This window comes from Megalopta genalis, chromosome 14, assembly GCF_051020955.1.
Source record: "Megalopta genalis isolate 19385.01 chromosome 14, iyMegGena1_principal, whole genome shotgun sequence".
NCBI classification, from domain to species: domain Eukaryota; kingdom Metazoa; phylum Arthropoda; class Insecta; order Hymenoptera; family Halictidae; genus Megalopta; species Megalopta genalis.
Genome location: NC_135026.1, coordinates 7,276,727 through 7,295,392, shown reverse-complemented (window position 1 = coordinate 7,295,392; position 18,666 = coordinate 7,276,727). Strand labels below are relative to the sequence as shown.

General features: G+C 43.5%; 1 protein-coding gene and 1 long non-coding RNA gene across 3 annotated transcripts in view; one reads left to right on the top strand and one right to left on the bottom strand.

Annotated features, from left to right (window-relative positions):
• LOC117225809 (uncharacterized) overlaps positions 1-18,666 on the top strand; it is a 692,652-nt gene that overhangs the window by 511,846 nt on the left and 162,140 nt on the right. Inside the window, exon 1 of one of the 2 annotated variants that reach the window (XM_076526300.1) lies at positions 18,267-18,416. The exons of the other annotated variant lie outside the window; for it this stretch is intronic. The gene's annotated coding sequence lies outside the window, so the exon portion shown is untranslated. Of the gene's footprint in view, positions 1-18,266; positions 18,417-18,666 lie in introns of those variants that run through there. 2 annotated transcript variants of the gene reach the window in all.
• Positions 15,299-18,003, bottom strand: LOC117225810 (uncharacterized). Its single transcript, XR_004491614.2, has 3 exons — positions 17,822-18,003; positions 17,607-17,721; positions 15,299-16,518 (listed from the first exon to the last, which is right to left on the bottom strand). It is a non-coding gene; the product is annotated as an uncharacterized LOC117225810 (long non-coding RNA).

Genomic DNA, 18,666 nt, shown 5'->3' with positions numbered 1-18,666 from the left:
AGTCGAGTGGTGATTCTCTAAAAATCTTCAAAATAATTTTAATATTATCGAATTTGTTTATATTTTTGGTAGTCTAAGGCTTCGCTAAAAATCTTTAAAGAGATCGTTCCAAAATAATTTTAATATTATCGAATTTGTTTATATTTTAAAGAAACTGTTCAAACTGTAAAACTGTTGCACGGGACAGAAAATTCAATTTCATATGTATAAAATTCCCCAGGTTACATAAAATGGAGATACTGTAGATCAGAAAAATTATTTTTGGTTTCGAGTTAAAATGACTCCGACTGCAAAGGGTTAACATCGATCAATTAACTGTCATGTGAAAGAATACACCACACGGTGCCGTGAAAGATAAAGATGTGGCGTATTTACTGGTGAGTGCGTCAGAGAGAGAAAGAGCGCGACGAGTATACGTGAGAGAGAGAGAGAGAGAACGCTCAATCGCGATAATAGCAACGGAAAAAATCGCTTATGAGAAGTTTGGTAGAAAGAGACGGCTTCGAAGAGACACTGACGTAAGACGATCTTATAACAGGACTGTTTCTTGTAACGACCTTGGCTTTGCCGAGCGTACTTCGTATCAAAGTTCTTTCTCTCGTTTTTAACGTCTGTTCCCATATTATTTCTAGAACAAAATCAGGCTAATGTTTCGAAAACCAATCAGACCAGGACACGCTGAGATTCATGCTAAATAATGTGATTCATTTATGTAACAAATATAAATATTTTATCGGTCCATAAGCGCTTTTAATTTCGACCGTAATATCCGGCATAATAATTGCCTAGCAGTTACGTTTCGTACATAATCCGATAGCTTCGGTTTTCTTCTGTTGCGCGATCGTTTATTTGTTCGTTCTTGGAAAACAGTTAGGTGATCAATTTTTTAAGAACTATGCAGTGTCAAGTTAACGAGAACGAACATCGCTGACATGTATTGCTAGACGATCGAGTCGTAAATCATTCTTGTTAACACCACAGTCCACAGCTTACAAAAAATTCGACACTTTATTATGAATTCAACCCGTCCCGGGCCCTACTAGCCTCGAGTACAGAACTGTTCAAGCGGTCATGCGCGTGAGAGAAGAAGCGCGGTGCAAACGGCATCGCAACGAACGCGGCGAGTCCATATTGGCCGTGCTCTGTGTGAACGTGTTTTCGACTACATTCTAATTTACGTTTTTATTCGGTGTACAACTTTACGTGAATTACTAACACGACCCAACCTCGTTCCTCTATGAAATTCAGACAGGTTACCGATCCGTTTTGCGTCGATAATTGAGGTACGAACGAATTTGGGAATCCAGTGCGTGACGAGATCATTCATCATGCCTGTCGGCGTGCACAATATAGAGAAGTTGGGAGATGAAAACTACGACAACTGGAAACTGCAGATGCGCAGTCTCTTGGTTTACGAAGAGTTGTGGCCTTACGTGTGCGGGAGGACGATAAAGACCAAGGACAACGATGAAGATTGGACGCTGAAGGACGAAAAGGCACTGGCATTGATTATGCTATCGGTAGAGCCCGGTCACCTAGGCTATGTAAAGAAGGCGACGTCTTCGAAAGAAGCCTGGGACTGTCTAGAAGCAGTTCATGAACCTAAGAAACCAATAACAAAGACCGTTCTTTGCAAACAAATGTATCGTATGAAAAAGGATACAGCCCAAACAATGACGCAATTTACAAGCGACTTTGTTGAGAAAGCCGAGCAACTCGAAGAAGCCGATGTAAAGATACCCGACGAGTTGCTGTCGATAATGTTACTGAACTCCTTGCCGAAGGAGTATGACAGTTTTTGCGACGCGTTCGAGTCGATGGACGATATACCAAATCTGCAATGGATGATATCGAAGTTGTTAAAGGAAGAAGGAAAACTCAACGATCAACAAGACAAGCAAGTGGTCGGTGAAACGAGCAGCGATGCTGCTGAGAACGAGAGCAATCAAATGGTCGGTGAAAGAAGTAGTGATGCTGCCGGCAGTCAAAGCGAACAAATGGTTGGTGGAGCAAGTAGCAATACTGCTGGGAACGATAGCGAGCAAGTTTTTAGTGAAACAAAGGGCGATGTTGCTGGGGATGAAAGCAATCGAATGGCCAGTGAAACAAGTCGCGACGCTGCTGGGAACGAAAGCAATCAAATGGCCGGTGAAACAAGTCACGATGCTGCTGGGAACGAAAGCAATCAAATGGCCGGTGAAACAAGTCACGATGCTGCTGGGAACGAAAGCAAACAAGTGGTTGGCGTAACAAATGGTGATGCTGCTGGGAGCGAAAGCAAGCAAGTGGTCGGTGAAACGAGTAGCGACGCTACTGGGAACAAAAGCAAGAAAATGTTCGGTGAAGCAAGTAGCGATGCTACCAGGTACGAGACCATCAGGCTCCTCCTTGCATTATCGGCGCAATTTAACATGCACGTGCATCATATGGATGCTACATGTGTAAAAGGACATGGTGATACTTACCTCTTCGCGAAACCGTTCTACGGGTTGAAACCAGTGGATACAGTGTGGTATAATAATTTAGATAAGTTTTTGATAAGCATTGGTATGAGAGGATCAAACATGAATCCGTTTGTGTATGCATGTACCGATAGAACGAATGACATAGTGATCATTACGGATGTAGACGATGTTCTATTAGCATCGCGTGATATTCAGAATTTAATGTTGGTCAAAGAAAAGCTTATTGACGAATTCCAAATGAAAGACCTAGGGTCAGTAACAAGAATCTTTGGAATTGATATTATGAGACGTGGACTAACCGGGGATTTCAAGTTGAATCAAAAAAAGTATATCTGTGAAATATCAAAAAAATTTAGGCCTTCTGCACTGTTTGAGACGACTCCACTTAAAATCGGTGTTATATTGTCAAAAAAAATCTGGCCTGTATCGAAGAATGTACAGGAAACGATGAGGAATCATCCATATCGTGAAATCATTGGAAGTTTGATTCATTTAGCCAATGCCACTCGTCCTGACATTGCGTTTGCGGCGAACAAATTACTTCACTTTTGCACCGTCAGGAGACCAAATAATGACAGGCTGGTGGCAAACATTTTATCATATTTAAATTTTACAATATTCTACACAATAGTTTATCGAAAAAGCTACGAACCCTTTCTGAGAGCTACTACGCATGCTACTTGGTCCGAAAACGACAACGAGTGGTCGTATTCCGGAACTTTACACAGACAAGAATGGGGTCCTATCAGCTGGCAGTCGAAAATACAGGACTATGCAGCTCGTTCTAATACGGAAGCAGATTATGTGGCGTTGTACGAAGCTGCAAGAAAGACTGTTTATATGCGGTATCTATTGCGCGATATCGGTTTTAAAGAATTGATTGTGGATGCTACGCCAGTGTATTGTATCAATAAAGATGCAACAAAATTATGTGCGAGTAATATTATCGACGATATTCCAATCAAATACCATTTTACACGCGTGGCACGCCAGTGTGGCGAAATTAAAGTTGAATACTTAACATTTGTGTCTGAAGCAGCTTTGTTGACGGGGCCCTTAGAATCCTTAATGCAGGATGGATATGTGTGTATGTTAAAATTAGATGACTACAAAAGCTTTGAGGATGAACAAATTATAAAGTGGCCCATTGGTGGTCCATGCTAGATTGTTCTGTGGGACGGCATGCATCACCGATGGGCTACGTTAGATTGTTCTGTGGGGCGGCATGCATCACCGATGGGCTACGTTTGTATATCAAAAAATATGTAGCACAGAATGTTATTTTATTGATATATTGATATATTCATAAATTTAATATATTTATATAATATATTACAATATATTACATAAATAATATATTAATTATTATATATTATAATATATAATAATATACATAATATATTTATTCATATATTCAAAAAGTGTCAACTGGGCGTATTCATTCCCCAAAAAGTCACACATTTTCTCCACTGTGCGTGGGCGGCCCTATACTTCTAATTGGGCCGCCGAAGATGCAGAGGTCGGTCAATGTTCCCCCAACTAAAATTTTCCAAAGGAAAAACAAACTGATCTCTGGAAAACCACGCGACAGTCCTCGGCCACTTACTCGGCAATATACAGGGTGTCCCACAATTATTTTAACAGCCGAAAATGAGGGGTAGCATAAAAATAGTAGTAGTATAAAAATTTCATATGGTACACATAAGGTGTCATGCAGACCAGAAAATTAAAACGGCTGTCACGGTTAAACTACATATTATTTCGAGTCCGAAAATTAGTGAATATTCTTCAGACGTTCTAAAGTAAAGGTGAACAGCGTTTTTCTTAAAAATATCACTGTTATGTAGTAAAAAAAATCCGGAAAGTTCTCGCTTCGTGACTTGTTCAATACTTCGAACGCGGCTCGAGTCCGTCCCGACCTTCTGTCAAAGCCTCGTGCTGCGGACTCTCTCGCGGACCCTCTCTCTCGCACCGTCACCTCTCATTGGCCAGTGTTTTTCGTTAATAACTCGTAAACAAAGCCGTGGATTGCATTTTCGCAAAGGAAAAAGTTACTTCAAATGACCTCAGCTACCCCTCATTTTCGGCTGTTAAAATAATTGTGGGACACCCTGTATATCTTCTGTCTGCGACCCAGAAAACCAAATACTATTGGGGCCTCGAGTGCCTGGTCGCCTGGAAATCGTCAGTCGAAGGTGTGACAAAATCGCTGCTCGCAATCAACATAATTTACGACAAACGCACGACTATTTCTTTTTTTTAGTACGACATTGACCATATGCATCGACCGTGGGTCCTATCGGTAGGCCAGACCACCCGCGGGCCACGTGAAAATATTGGAAATTCGGTCTATTCGAATCAGCTAGTGGGTATTAGGGCCCAAGCATTGAACAGTACAATTTGGTGCCGCGTCGCCCCATGGAACGGACCGCGAATATCCGCGAATGTGAAAAATATTGTAATTTGGTGTAATGAATCAGTGATCTATCGATATCGTCGGGTCCTACAAGCCTTGAGTACGGCACTGTCCGCGTGCACATGCGCGTGGAGAAGAATGCGGACGGTGCGAGCGGCATCGCAGAGAACGTGACGAGGCAATATGGCCATGCTGCGTGTCAACTTGCGTGTATTACTAATTCGATTCAATCTCGTCCCTCGGTGAAATTCAGACAAGTTATCGACCTATTATTCCCTGAAAATCAAGGTGCACACGAATTTCGAAATCCAATGCGCGACAACGTCATTTAAGATGACCATTGGTGCGTACAACATAGAGAAGTTGGGAGATAAAAACTACGACACCTGGAAACTGCAGATGCGGAGTGGTTTAGTCTACAACGAATTGTGGCCTTATGTGTGCGGGAGGACGATAAAGACCAAGGACAACGATGAAGATTGGACGCTGAAGGACGAAAAGGCACTGGCATTGATTATGCTATCGGTAGAGCCCGGTCACCTAGACTATATAAAGAAGGCGACAACATCGAAAGAAGCCTGGGACCGTCTAAAAGCGGTACATGAACCTGATGAGCCCGTAAGGAAAGTCGTCCTATATAAACAAATGTGTCGTATGAAAAAGGATACGGCACAAACAATGACGGAGTTCATACATGACTTAGTTGAGAAAGCCAAGCAACTCGAAAAAGCTGGTGTAAAGATACCCAACAAGTTGCTGTCGATAATGTTACTGAACTCCTTGCCGAAGGAGTATGAAAGTTTTTGCAACGCGATCGAGTCGATGGACGATATACCAAATCTGCAATGGATGATATCGAAGTTGTTAAAGGAAGAAAGAAAACTCAACGATCAACAAGACAAACTAGTGGTTGGTGAAACGAGCAGCGATGCTGCTGAGAACGAGAACAATCAAATGGTAGGTGAAAGAATTAGCGATGCTGCTGGGAGTCAGAGTGAACAAATGATCGGTGGAGCAAGTAGCAATACTGCCACGAACGATGGCGAGCAAGTTTTTAATGAAACAAAGGGCGATGTTGCTGGGAATGAAAGCAATCGAATGGCTGGTGAAACAAGTCGCGATGCTGTTGGGAACAAAAGCAATCAAATGGCCGGTGAAACAAGTCGCGATGCTGCTGGTAACGAAAGCAAACAAGTTTTTAGTGAAGTAAATGACGATGTTGCTAGGAACGAAAGCAAACAAGTGGTTGGCGGAACAAATGGTGATGCTGCTGGGAGCGAAAGCAAGCAAGTGGTCGGTGAAATGAGCAGTGATGCTGCTGAGAACGAGAGCAATCAAATGGTCAGTGAAAGAAGAAGCGATGCTGCTGGGAGTCAAAGTAAACAAATGATCGGTGGAACAAGTAGCAATGCTGCTGAGCACAAGGGCAATGAAATTGTCAGTGATACAAGGAGCGATACTGCTGAGAATGAAAGCAAGTATATGGCCAGTGAGATTAATAGCGATGCTGCTAGATACGAAATCATGAGGCTTCTGCTTGCAGTATCGGTGCAGATGAACATGCATGTGCATCACTTGAGCACTGTAGTGGTAAACAGAAACGATGTCAACAGAACGATATGTGGACTCAAACCAGTGGATACAGTGAGGTATAATAATCTTGACAAGTTTTTAATAAGCATCAGTATGAAACGGTCAAGTGTGAATCCATTTGTGTATGCATATACCGATGAAACGATTCACATTGTGATTATTACGGATGTAGATGATGTACTATTAGCATCGAATGATATTCAGAAATTAATGTTGGTCAAAAGAAAGCTTATTGACAATTTCCAAATGAAAGACCTCGGGCGAATTAAATCCATCTTTGGCATTGAGGTTGAGCGGAACGAACCAACCGGGTCAATGAAGTTAAAGCTAGAAAAATGTATTAAAGGATTAGAGTCACTTTTTAACAAGGAGATGTTGCTGCTGGCATTGACTCCAATGGAAGTGAGCATTTCTTCAACCGACAAAGGCAGGAGCAAGGTCCAGAGAGAAATGAGATCGAAATATAATTTCCAGCATGGTGTGAAAGTTCGATGGCTTGTTGATATGGCCAATGCCATCCGTCCCGACATAGCGTTTGCAGTAAACGCGTTAGCTTGCTCAGACCCAGCAACGATTCAACGCATTCTGGCCTATTTGAGGACTACATCAGATTATGCGATTACTTATAAGGAAGATGGTAAATCTTTGTCGGTTTTCGCGCACGCCGATTGGGCTCGAAACGTCGCCGACAGAAGATCGTTTTCCGGAACTCTGCACATGTTAGCGGGTGGTCCTGTCAGCTGGCAGTCGAAAATACAGGACTATGCAGCTCGTTCTAATACGGAAGCACACTATGTGGCGTTGTACGAAGCTGCGAAAAAGACTGTGTATATTCGGAATCTATTGCGCGATATGGGTTTCGAAGAAATGATTGCGGATATTACGCCAGTGAATTGTAACGATCAAGGTGTGCTGGAATTGTGTTCCGCTGCTAACATGCCTCACGATCACGTGAAACATATTCCGAACAAATACCATTTTTCACGCGAAGCATGCATGCGTTCCGAGATTTGTGTTACACAGAACGGTACAAACTTTAGTGTAGCAGAATTGTTAACGAGGCCCTTGCCAGATGATGTGCATAGTAAATATATGGCAACCTTATTCTTAGATATCCAGATGAGTTAAATGCGTGAAAGTTAGAAGTGTGATTTTGTTTGTTTGTATTAATGCTGTAATCTCGTGTAATGAATCCGACTTGGGCTCTATTAGGCCTGAATACGGCACTGACTTTGTTTGACTGCGCGTGTGGTAAGAATGCGTGCGAGTGTGCGTGCGGTACGAACGGCGGGCTTAAACAGAGCGATATATTTTGTTTTATCAATGTTTTGAAACATTAAAGACTCAGTATATTTTACGTCTCATTTGTTGACTCGATCCAACCTCATTCCTCGATCAAAATCCTGGTACATTTCAGACTTCCGTAAAACTCGTTCGGTCTTCTGTAAACTTTCATTCCGCAATTTGTCTCTCAGATTTTGTACGGAGTTTTGTTTCGCATAAAAATATTTGCATAAAAGATGTTTGTCGACCGAAAAGACGAGGCCTGATATAATTGCAAACACTGTTTAGCTGTTGTATCGTCGCTGTCACTTAAACAATTTTCATACTTCGATTCGGCTGAAATTTTTGTTTTATATTGTTTTATGTTAAAATAACATTTGCAAGGAAGAATTACTGTTGCTGCAACTTTGAAAAATCTCGTGCTTCAATTTGATCAAAATCTTTCCATAAATTTGTTTCGTTACATAAAAAAAGATATTTACGTGAAAGATTTCTGGTTGCCTGATTCACGGGGTCTGACCACTATGAAATTTTCGAGAAACGGCGTGCAAGATATCTCGAGATCTAAACAACCGATTAATTTGAAATTTCAGTTATTTTTACTATAATCTAGGGTTTGATGATCGATTTTTTTTTTTGGACCTTTCAATCATTTCGGAAAATATAAACACGAAACGTAGAAACCTTTTTGTACGAATTCGATAGTTCAAATAGAAATGACCGCCATATTGACAATTTTCAGAGAATTGACCGTCGATGCCGTGTTGAACTTTTGCCATCTTAAGAAAAAAAGGAGTTCAGAACGACGCCGTTTGAAACCTAAATAAACAGCATTTGAAACAAAATTAACACTGTTCGATTTTATAGTTCATAGCATCCTAAAATACGCCATAAAAATTTATATCAATCGAATGTTTACTCATCTTCTGCTGATGTTTTAAAACATAAATAATTATAAATAAGTAATAGCTATAAAAATATAAATAATTATGAATGATGATCGCGTCAAAGTGACGAAAACAACCACTCTAAGATCCAGAATGTTTGAAAGAATATGTTACCATTGAAATGTCGCTGCTTCGCCGACTTCTAGGTTAGGCTTAACCTCACCACCGCGTCGCCAGAGATCCTTCCCGCAACCGTTGCTTTTTAAGCAAAATTAAGCTACCTACCAAACTCCATGGGAATCGTATTCGACCCGTTCTCGCTCGTTCCACCGAAGATGGAGATTTGACGATGCGGGGCGAACGCGCAACCGGAAGCAACGGGGAAACGAATGTTAATCAATAATAATGACGTTGCGCCCGGCCGCGAAGGGAAAACACGAGCATTCGAGTCACGTTCGGCGCAGGCTGATTGTGGAAAGTGGAGCAGGCTATAGTTCTTGCTAACAAGTAAAGATCGAGGAGATTTTCCCGGGGATAATATAATGGAAAAGTAGAAAGCGCGCCAATAAATTTCGAAGCAACGCTATTGTGGAACTTTCGGACGTTTATCGGTGTGGAGTTAGTTTCCTGTCCGATGAATGAAATATCCCGTGAAATATTCACCGTCGACGTTGCCCCGTTCAAACAGATTGTAACGAGACGGACCTCGTTCCGCCGTTTGAACAGCAAAAGTAGAATTCCGCCAAGAAATTATAAGAATGCTTGTTACCGGATTCTACGATAATATTTTCCTGCGACGATTCCGGCCCCGAAAGGAAGGATAACGATCTAATTAGGCGGCCCGTCCAATACTTTCTTTTTAAGCTTCTTCCTGGAGTCGACTTCAATGGAAACTCGTATTACGTTGCAGCGTTACTCCTGCCGACGTTTGACGCTGTTTGACAACTTCGAGAACAGGTTTGCCGGCTCGAGCATGCTGGCGCTACCATTTTCTTGGAACTTATTGTACGAACGATTTAGATGTCGGTTCAGAAATCATCGTTCGTTGGTTGGTTGAGAATATTTGAACTCGTTGTAATACGTTCGAGCAGGATCTTGTTAATTTTAAATGCACTTTCTTTTTTCTTAGCGAGTGAAACTTAAGAATAAACATTACTTTTTATATTGGACAGTGTTATTGGAATTACTGTTGCACATGTTTGACACTGTTTGACAACTTCGAGATCATGTTTGCCGGTTCGAGCATGCTGGCGCTACCATTTTCTTGGAACTTATTGTACGAACGATTTAGATGTCGGTTCAGAAATCATCGTTCGTTGGTTGTTTGAGAATATTTGAACTCGTTGTAATACGTTCGAGCAGGATCTTGTTAATTTTAAACGTACTTTCTTTTTTCTTAGCGAGTGAAACTTGGAATTATTGTTGCATATGTTTGACCCTGTTTGACACCATCGCGAACATGTTTTCTGACTCGATATTGCTAACGTCATTTCCTTAGAATTCATTTTTTGAACGATTTAAATATCTATAAGATTAATAGAAGTCGTTGGTTGCTGGTTGTTTGAGAATGTTTGAACTCGTTGGTGGATATTCCAGCAGATTTTTGTTGGTACGTGGGTACCTCGAGAATTAAGTAAATCTGTTTCAACAGATTTGAACAGATGTAAGCAGATGATTTTTGGAGTCTGTAGTCCAGCTTAACCTAACATCGTTGGTCAATGTATGAACCGAATTGAACACGTTTTAAGTTCACGATTATATATTTTACAGGAATTTATTATATATATTCTATATTTATTCTATTCTAATATGCGACTTAAACACTCGAAACTATACCAAATTCAATAGAAATCATCCGCCACCGCTCGTTTGACAATGTTTGACCACGTTTCCATTATTCGATAATGTTTGAACCGATGCGAACTCTCTCGTCAGCTTTAAAATCATTGTTTTACCGAAACTCATTTCACAACGTTTAACGCAAAAATTGGAGTCGTTTGAGAATGTTTGAGCAAGTTTGAGCCGGTTGTCCGTGAAAGCTACGACAAAATTTCGAGACTTGTTCTTGTCCTTCCCGATTCGCTCGATAATTCGAACCGTGCAAGCGGCTCCAACGCCGTCAAACACGGTCGAACATTATACCAGCGCACCTGAAACATAAATTTCCGCGTTTCACGGCGGAGGGAAGCGGGCGAATGGGATTTGCCGCGGGTAGAAGGGGCTCGCGCACGATTCTTCTAATCATCGTCGTTATTATTCCTGTCGCTATTACCCTTATTATCATTGTCCAATTGGAGAACGCGGCCCATTTCCGGGGAGACGTAGAGCCGCCAGGGGATCGTTATTCGCCCGGTGAATGGAGCGGAGGAAGCCGGATACGCCGGTGTAAGGAGGTCGCGGGAAAGTAATGACTCGTCCGTGAGAATAAACTCCGCGTAATTTCGCGCGCGTTCTCTCTCTCTCTCTCTCTCCCTCTCTCTCTCGCTCTACCCCTCTTCGCAAATCCCCGGCCCGGTGCCGGGAGTCGTTTGGCTAACGAAAAGTAACGTCCTTGGATTCTCGCGAATCGACACTCTATTCGCTCCGCTGTTGCGGAACAGCTCGCAGGGAATACCAGGGCTCCTTCGCGCGACGACCCTTCCTTCTCCGGCGGCGCATTTTATCGGAACGTCGGGTCGTCATTCTCGTTTTATACGCGCCGCTACGGGACACAGTTTCTCCATTGTCCGGCCCGGCTGCTTTCGTTTTTTCTTCCCGGATTGCCGGCGCGCCGGTCCGCCCGTAGAACGGAAAGACCTTCGGCGAAATATAATTCTCCCCGTGAACGGGCGCGCCAGTAAATTACGGATTAAACAGTGCTACGAGCTCTCCATTCTCGTAGCACCGTGGTTGGACCGGTCGGTCCAGCTGGCCAAAAGTCAAGTTTTCCAATTTCACCGGCGGTAGCGGTGATAGGGGGGGGGGGGGGCAAACAATTTTTACGAGACACTTAAACGCGGGAGCGATGCCTTAATTTCAAGCTTTTACGCACTCGCGTAAGTTTTTATTCTGAGGTCAAAGGAGGTCAAATGCCGGGCTTAGAATTTCCTGGCATACGAGCGGGTTAGAATTATTGTGGCGCCAGCAGGTCACATTTTCCTCGGCCCCGCGGAACAAGGAGCGTTTTTGTTTACTGGCAGGTATATTGTTCGTTGACTAAATTTATTGTTAAGATAATTTTCGGTCGCGTTAATTTATTTAGCAAGTTTATAAATTCGTTCACTCGTCTTCTTGACGTTCTGGTATGTACCGATATTATATTTTAAGGACACACTCGTTCGTTTGTTTCGAAGAATCTTATTCGGAGTGTAATCCGGAAATGGGAGGTTCCCGGGGTCATCTGAAGTAACTTTCTCCTTGACGGAAATGCAATCCGCGGCTTCGTTTATGAGTTATTAACGAAGAAACACGGACCAATCGCAGAGCGAGTGCGGCCGGTGCTCCGCCCGCGCGACCAATGACGGGTCGCGCCGGCAGTAGGCGTTAGGGCGGGGCGTCCGCCACGCGCGATTTCTCATTGGTCAGTGTTTTTCGCGAATAACTCATAAACGAAGCCGTGGATTTCATTTTCGCTAAGGAAAAAGTTACTTCAAATGACCTCGGCGACCTCCTGTTACCGGACTGCGAGACATTTCCGGGACAAACATCTTTTATGTTTTCAGCGAGTTATTAAATTCACTCGCGATTGTGAAATCTTCGGGGCCAGCAAGCAAAGAAAGGACGTTAATTTTCACTTTCATCGGAGCTGTCGCCCAATTGCATTTTAATAAAAAGAAATTCCACGGTTCGTAGAACGACTGTTTTCATCGCATTAGCCCCGGCTACCGATTCTACACCGTGGACGGCACAGAAAAACAAAGCGTTCGGACGCCCCGCTTTAACCGGCGAGGATCTTCCATTAACTTGCTTTCAGCTCCATCCCGAGTCACTTCGAAACTGTCGTTAAAAGATACCGTTGAATTTATTGATATTAAAGCCGCGCCGCCGTCGATGAATTACGTTGTTTTCCCCCTCATGCTCATTTCCTTCCTCCCCGCCCCACCGCGACCTGTTTCCGGCCCTTTATTCCCGCTCACCCGCCGATAACAGAATCCTCAATCAGCCACGGCGGCCGCCGCGTTTCAATTTACTCGGCTCAAGTTTATCGAGCTGACCGTCGTCCGTATTACGTTTCCACCGGCTCGTCTTTCTTATTTCGTCCGACGACGTTATTAACGTCACGCTCCTGTCGGGACGTTGCCGCCGCGACTTCTGTCAATGCGGATCTTCGAACGACGCGCGGCGACGACGGTTCCTACGTTCGTTTACCTTGCGCCGGGATTTCCGTAGACGCTCGTGCCTCGACGCGACTCGTCGAAATGAAATTAATCGACGGCAGTTGACGGACAGTTTAAATTAACGGAGAAGCATGCGAAAGTATTTCCGAAGAATTTTCGTGGATTTGGATGTGGACGCTTTTCTTGGAGTCAAGGTCATTTCAAGATCATTTCGGAGGCGATAACGTCTTAGGTTGTCGACATTGACGTTAGCCTGTCGCATACCGAGATTCAAAATGCAGAATGTCATTCGAAGCGTCGTCGACTATCTACGAAGAATCTTCGGGAAAACACTGAACCGATTTCTGTGACTCACCCTGTATAGTGGACATGGTAACCGAAGCATTAATAGTCCGAATTGATTAGGAACGATACTAGAAGCAATTGTATTTGATTGAAATATGTCGGATGCACTGTTTTCTGATGAGATAATCATTTCTGGCCCGATTTCTTGACCACGTCTCTCAGACGTGAATAATCAATCACTTCTGGTTCGATTTTTCGACCACTTCTCTCAGACGTGATAATCATTTCTGGCTCGATTTTTTTTTTCACCAAACATGATAATCATTTCTTGTCCGATCTTTTGACCACGTCTCTCAGATGTGATAATCATTTCCGACCCGATTATCTGACCACGTCTCTCAGACGTGATTGTAAGTCGTATTAAGGTGTAATATAATATCATAAGTCTTATTAATAATATATTGTATTATAATATAATAATATAATACTATAATATTTATTACATATATATTATATTATATTATATTAATATATATTATACTATAATACTATAATATAATAATATAATAAGTCATATTAACATCTAAGGTGTAAGGTCTGTTAGTTGCCTTCACCAAGGCTTGCTCTAGCTGGCCAAGGACCAAACACCCCCATTCTTCTCGCTCCCTTCATCAACCTTACGTTGCCCCTACGATGCGCGCACTTTTGTGTCCTAGATTAGTACACTCGAAGTGCTATTATATCTCGGACAGATTAAGTCTCGATTCATTGAAAACCGCACAAAGAAGACCAACGAAATCTATCCACTCCGTACGACACCGCAGCCGCTGCTATCCAACTCCGTCAGGTCCCTTAAGGTCCACCCTGACCGCTCCGAGGTCTCCTCGCCTGGCAACCGAGCAAAGACGCGCAGCGTCCTAATCGGTCACCTAGAAATTTGCGGGGGAAAACCGCAAGATCGTCGAGGCGACGCAGCGCGCACCCTCGAGAGCATACGATATCCATAGTCCCAGGCTCGATCAGTGATAAGCAGGGGAGGAGGGGGGGTGCCGTGTATCTCGCGCGAAACAAGCGGCCGATTCCCCGACGGAGCCGCAAGAAGCGGGGCCGCGATGGAAAAGAAGTGATTCGTCGGGCGGACGACGGCGGTTCTGTGTTTCGAGGGTGAAATCGATAGCAGGTGGTGGGTCCCTGGAGCGGATCCGCCGGCAGCCGGCCACCCTCCAGCCATTTATTTATTTCCATGCGGTTCGTATGCCGGCCGTTGCTTCCTGTCCGCCTTCCACCCCCGCGACGCTCCCGTCCCGTTCGAACGAGACCGGGGGTGGCCGGTGGGGCGGCCAGGGGTTGAACGAAGCGATTCACCGCGGGCTCGTAAAATCCGCGCGCGAGACTCGAAATCCGTAATCACGATTCGCACCGGCCGACCGGCCGCGATGGAGATTCTCGCCCCCGGGGCCGCGAGGGGTTGTCGCGGAACGTGGCCGGGGTGGGAAAAAAAGAACAGTCCGGCCGGGCGGCGAGGTCCCGTGGAATCGAATCTTCCCCGCGGTCCCCGCCGGCTCTGATTATGTCGGACGATAAGGCCCGCGGGATTGCGCGCGTAAATAAATAATAAAACCCCGTCTTCGAGGGGATGAAACTGCGTCGCGTGCACGCGGATTGTTCGCCGAGGATTTATAGACCGGGTCCGCAGGATGTGGACACCGAAATCCACCCCTGGCTTTATTGTTGGAACGTCGCAGCTCGAATTAGCGAATTCGAATTTCGAATCTGCTCGATTAGCTAATTTTTATAATTATTGACAATGGGTAACTATAGAAATGAGGCGGCAAGGCTCGAATAATTGTATCACATCTTTCCAAATTTGATGGACAACCTGAGCATCAATTGGGGAGAATTTACTGTACCTCAGCGGACCTCCCCTCCTCCGAAAAAACGATTACGAAGAATAGTTCCCTGTTCGAGGTTGAAAACGGTACGTCTGCGAATAATTTTGAGCGGCGTTGGAATCGTGAGGCTTTCCTGATTAAAATGATACCAAACACGATATAATTTTTGTAAGATTATATTGATTTTTATGAGAAATATAAATATACTTTTCATACTAACATTAGCTTAAATATTTTAGGAAACCAGTGAAACGTCATCCTAGACGAAATTTTTATGTTTGTAGTTTATACACCCTCTGTATCGAAATGATTGTCTGATTTATAAATTTGCAACAAAATAACACGCGTCGTGTAATTATGTATATGAAATAGAAGTTAAATAAATGCTTATTGTACTCGTATAGCTGTATCATACTCGGTAAATGATATTTACGCCTTGAAATTAATGATAGAGCAAGTATAAAACATTCTTTAAAATGCGACGTCTTGAACAACACAGTTATACTTTTTGAAAAATGTGTCATCACTACGAATTCAAAGCCGTAAAGAATCGGGGGTGGCAGGGCCCCGTTCCCCGCGCGCCGGCGGAGATAAATTTTTTTTCATTTCGCATCGAAAAGGAGGAGGCGAAGGAGGTGGAGACATCTGTTCCGTCGGGCGGAGAAACGGCAGGCAGCCGCGCGCGACCGAGCGTCCCATTAAAAGGGAAGGAGGAAGGGGGAAGGGGAAGCCGTCCGACGCGGGAGAGAGTAGCCGACGCCGTGGCTCCGTCTACGTCGACGTCAACGTCGCAGCTTGCCCTCCGGTCCGGTGGGCGGCGGAATCGTCAAAGACGAATCCAACTCGATTATTTTCTCTTCGGAGTGGCGGAGCCCTATTCCCGACTTGTGTTCCCGCGGTGACGCGAAAACGATTACCACAATTAGATGAACCAACAGCCCCGACGTCCGAGAGCGAGAACGGCAACAACAGTCTTTATTTACGAAGGTCTTACTTAAAGGCGCGGCGCCGAGAACCGGTATCCGGCCGCTACGATGCCGCGGGCCACCGCCGCGCTTTGCCTCTGCAACAATATTTTTCCTCCTTTTCCCGCCGGGACGGGATCTAATTAACCCCTCATTACCGCTCGCCGGTCTCCGATGTCCGGCCCGTCCCGTATTTATGTATTTGTTAGCAGCGGCTTACCTTCAAGACAAATCCGGACACCCTCACGCCGTTCCGCTTTCATCTAATTCGTAAAAAGCACCGGGGTTCGGCTGTCTCCCCTAAGGGCCCACCTCGTGCAAAGTCGCGCAAACAGCGTCTGTTGACGCGACGCTCAGAAAGCTGGCGTTCCTACGGTAAGTGTGGTTATTACCATGGTTTTTCAGGGAAGGCGAACTTTAACAGAGAAAATAAGACGTTTTACGGTAATAAATTGACAACTTGTGCTGTGCCTATTATTCTTTATCTTGGATGCTTACTTTTCGCAAAATATTGGATCTTCGAAAGCACAAATTTCATTGGAAAGCATAATGTAAATAAACTATACGTGCGCATATACATATTAAATAACTTAATTTAATTTTAACATTTTAAAACTGATTTCCTTTTTAACATATTGCGGTGATAGTTTTCTGATTGAAATGAGACCAAACATGATGTAGTTTGGACAAATATTTCTGATCGCTCAAAATAAGATTAATCACTCTATATAATATGTTAATATTATATAATATATTAATAAATATATTATAAAATATAATAATAAATAAATAAATAAATAAATAATATATATATATATATATATATATATATATATATATATATATATATTATATATATAAATATATTATAAAAATATTATATAATATTTTAATAAATATTAATCACTCAACATATTGGTGAGATTCTTCCAATATGTTGAACAAATTTTCATGTATAAAAAGTTAGAAATAAAAAAGTTAAGTCATCGTTTTTATTCTAGCACTACAATGTATTCATAATAATATACACCGGTTGCCGCCGGTGTTGGTCAAGTTACTATGCGCCAAATTATTAGTAAATGTTAGTAAATAATATTTGAGAATAAATGATAGTGACAGTGTACGTCGATCTTGTATCAAAGTAACGATTACTTTATCTAAAAATAACGCTAAAATGAATGATTTACTACTAATTACCGAGATATAAATGCCTTTCGAATCAGCGTTCAGAGCTGCCGTTAGAGTATTTCATAAGACTCAACGTTTTACATCGTATTATATTTTATAATCAACGTTTTCATAAGCTTCCTAATATCAAAAGTCAACAAATGAATTCAAAATGCGATTGCTGTTACTTGTATGTCATAAATTATCAATATTAAACACACACAAAGAATTACGAAATTCATTTTTAGAAGATCACACACCATAAAATGTTAGATTTTGTTACTTTTATGAAATTACCGCAGCTTTTGAGGCGTCCGCAGTAATACCCACACTTACCCTACCGCTTTTCACTCCACTTTCCACTGTATTCTTCAGTTTATAGGTTAAGTCTTCGTTAGGTCGCGGGTTGGGCCCGCGTTCACTCTGGGTTTGGCGGCAAAATGCAAAGAACCTAGCACCCATAGGATCATTGGACATAATTTGATCAGTTTAGGTATGAACACTGTACAGATGCGTTTAATCGGTACACCGAATAAAGTACACCAACTTACGGAACGAAGCTGCACGTCGGACCAAATCATTTCGAATGCTGGATGCGTCGTAGAAAAATTGATTGGCCGGAAATGAAACGCTCGCGTTCGAAGAACGAGAAAGCGGCGAAGCAGAGGAGACACGACTGTCAATTGCCGTGCGCCGGCAGTGCCATAACCGTCAAGGTCGTTTCTCGTTCCGAAGAGGATTAGAAAGGAACAAGCGGGACGTTTCTCGATTGATTTATTCATCGACTGTCCAGGCTCGAGCGGCCCGCGTCTACGGTATACGGGATTCGACACGCGACCCGATCCGATTCTACGACTTTTTCTCCCTGGCGGCCACGAGTGGAGCTCGAATTGCCGGCACTCGTTGACAAGGTACGCTGCCACGCGATGGATTTATACGAGACGAGACGGTTAGCGGCACGATATTCGTGTTGCCAACGCTGAAGTGTCTGCAAAGGCTCGCCGGAACGGAGTCGAAGCTTGGGAACACTGCCGGGTGGTGGGGACACTCTCGGAACTGCTAGACCCAGCCGACGGGGTCTCTCTTTCGGGGTTGGCGACCTTGAACGGCCCATCAAACGCGCCCACTTATTCCAGGTCCGAGCAGGTAAAACAATTTTATTTGTTCCTTTCCGTGCACGGTAGTGCACACTCGAGCGGCCGCAGTTCGTTCCGAGGATAAGTGAGGTTAAGTGTGGCGGCGCGGTTCGGCGACCTGTGCGTTCTAGGGTATCCTGACGTCGGTCTTGCACTGTGCAAAGCGTTACACTTTGTCTTGTTTTCTGGTATTTACTTCATAAAGAAACCCAGCACGTGAAACGTTCTCAAATTTACAGTTCTCGCGAGCGATTTTTCAA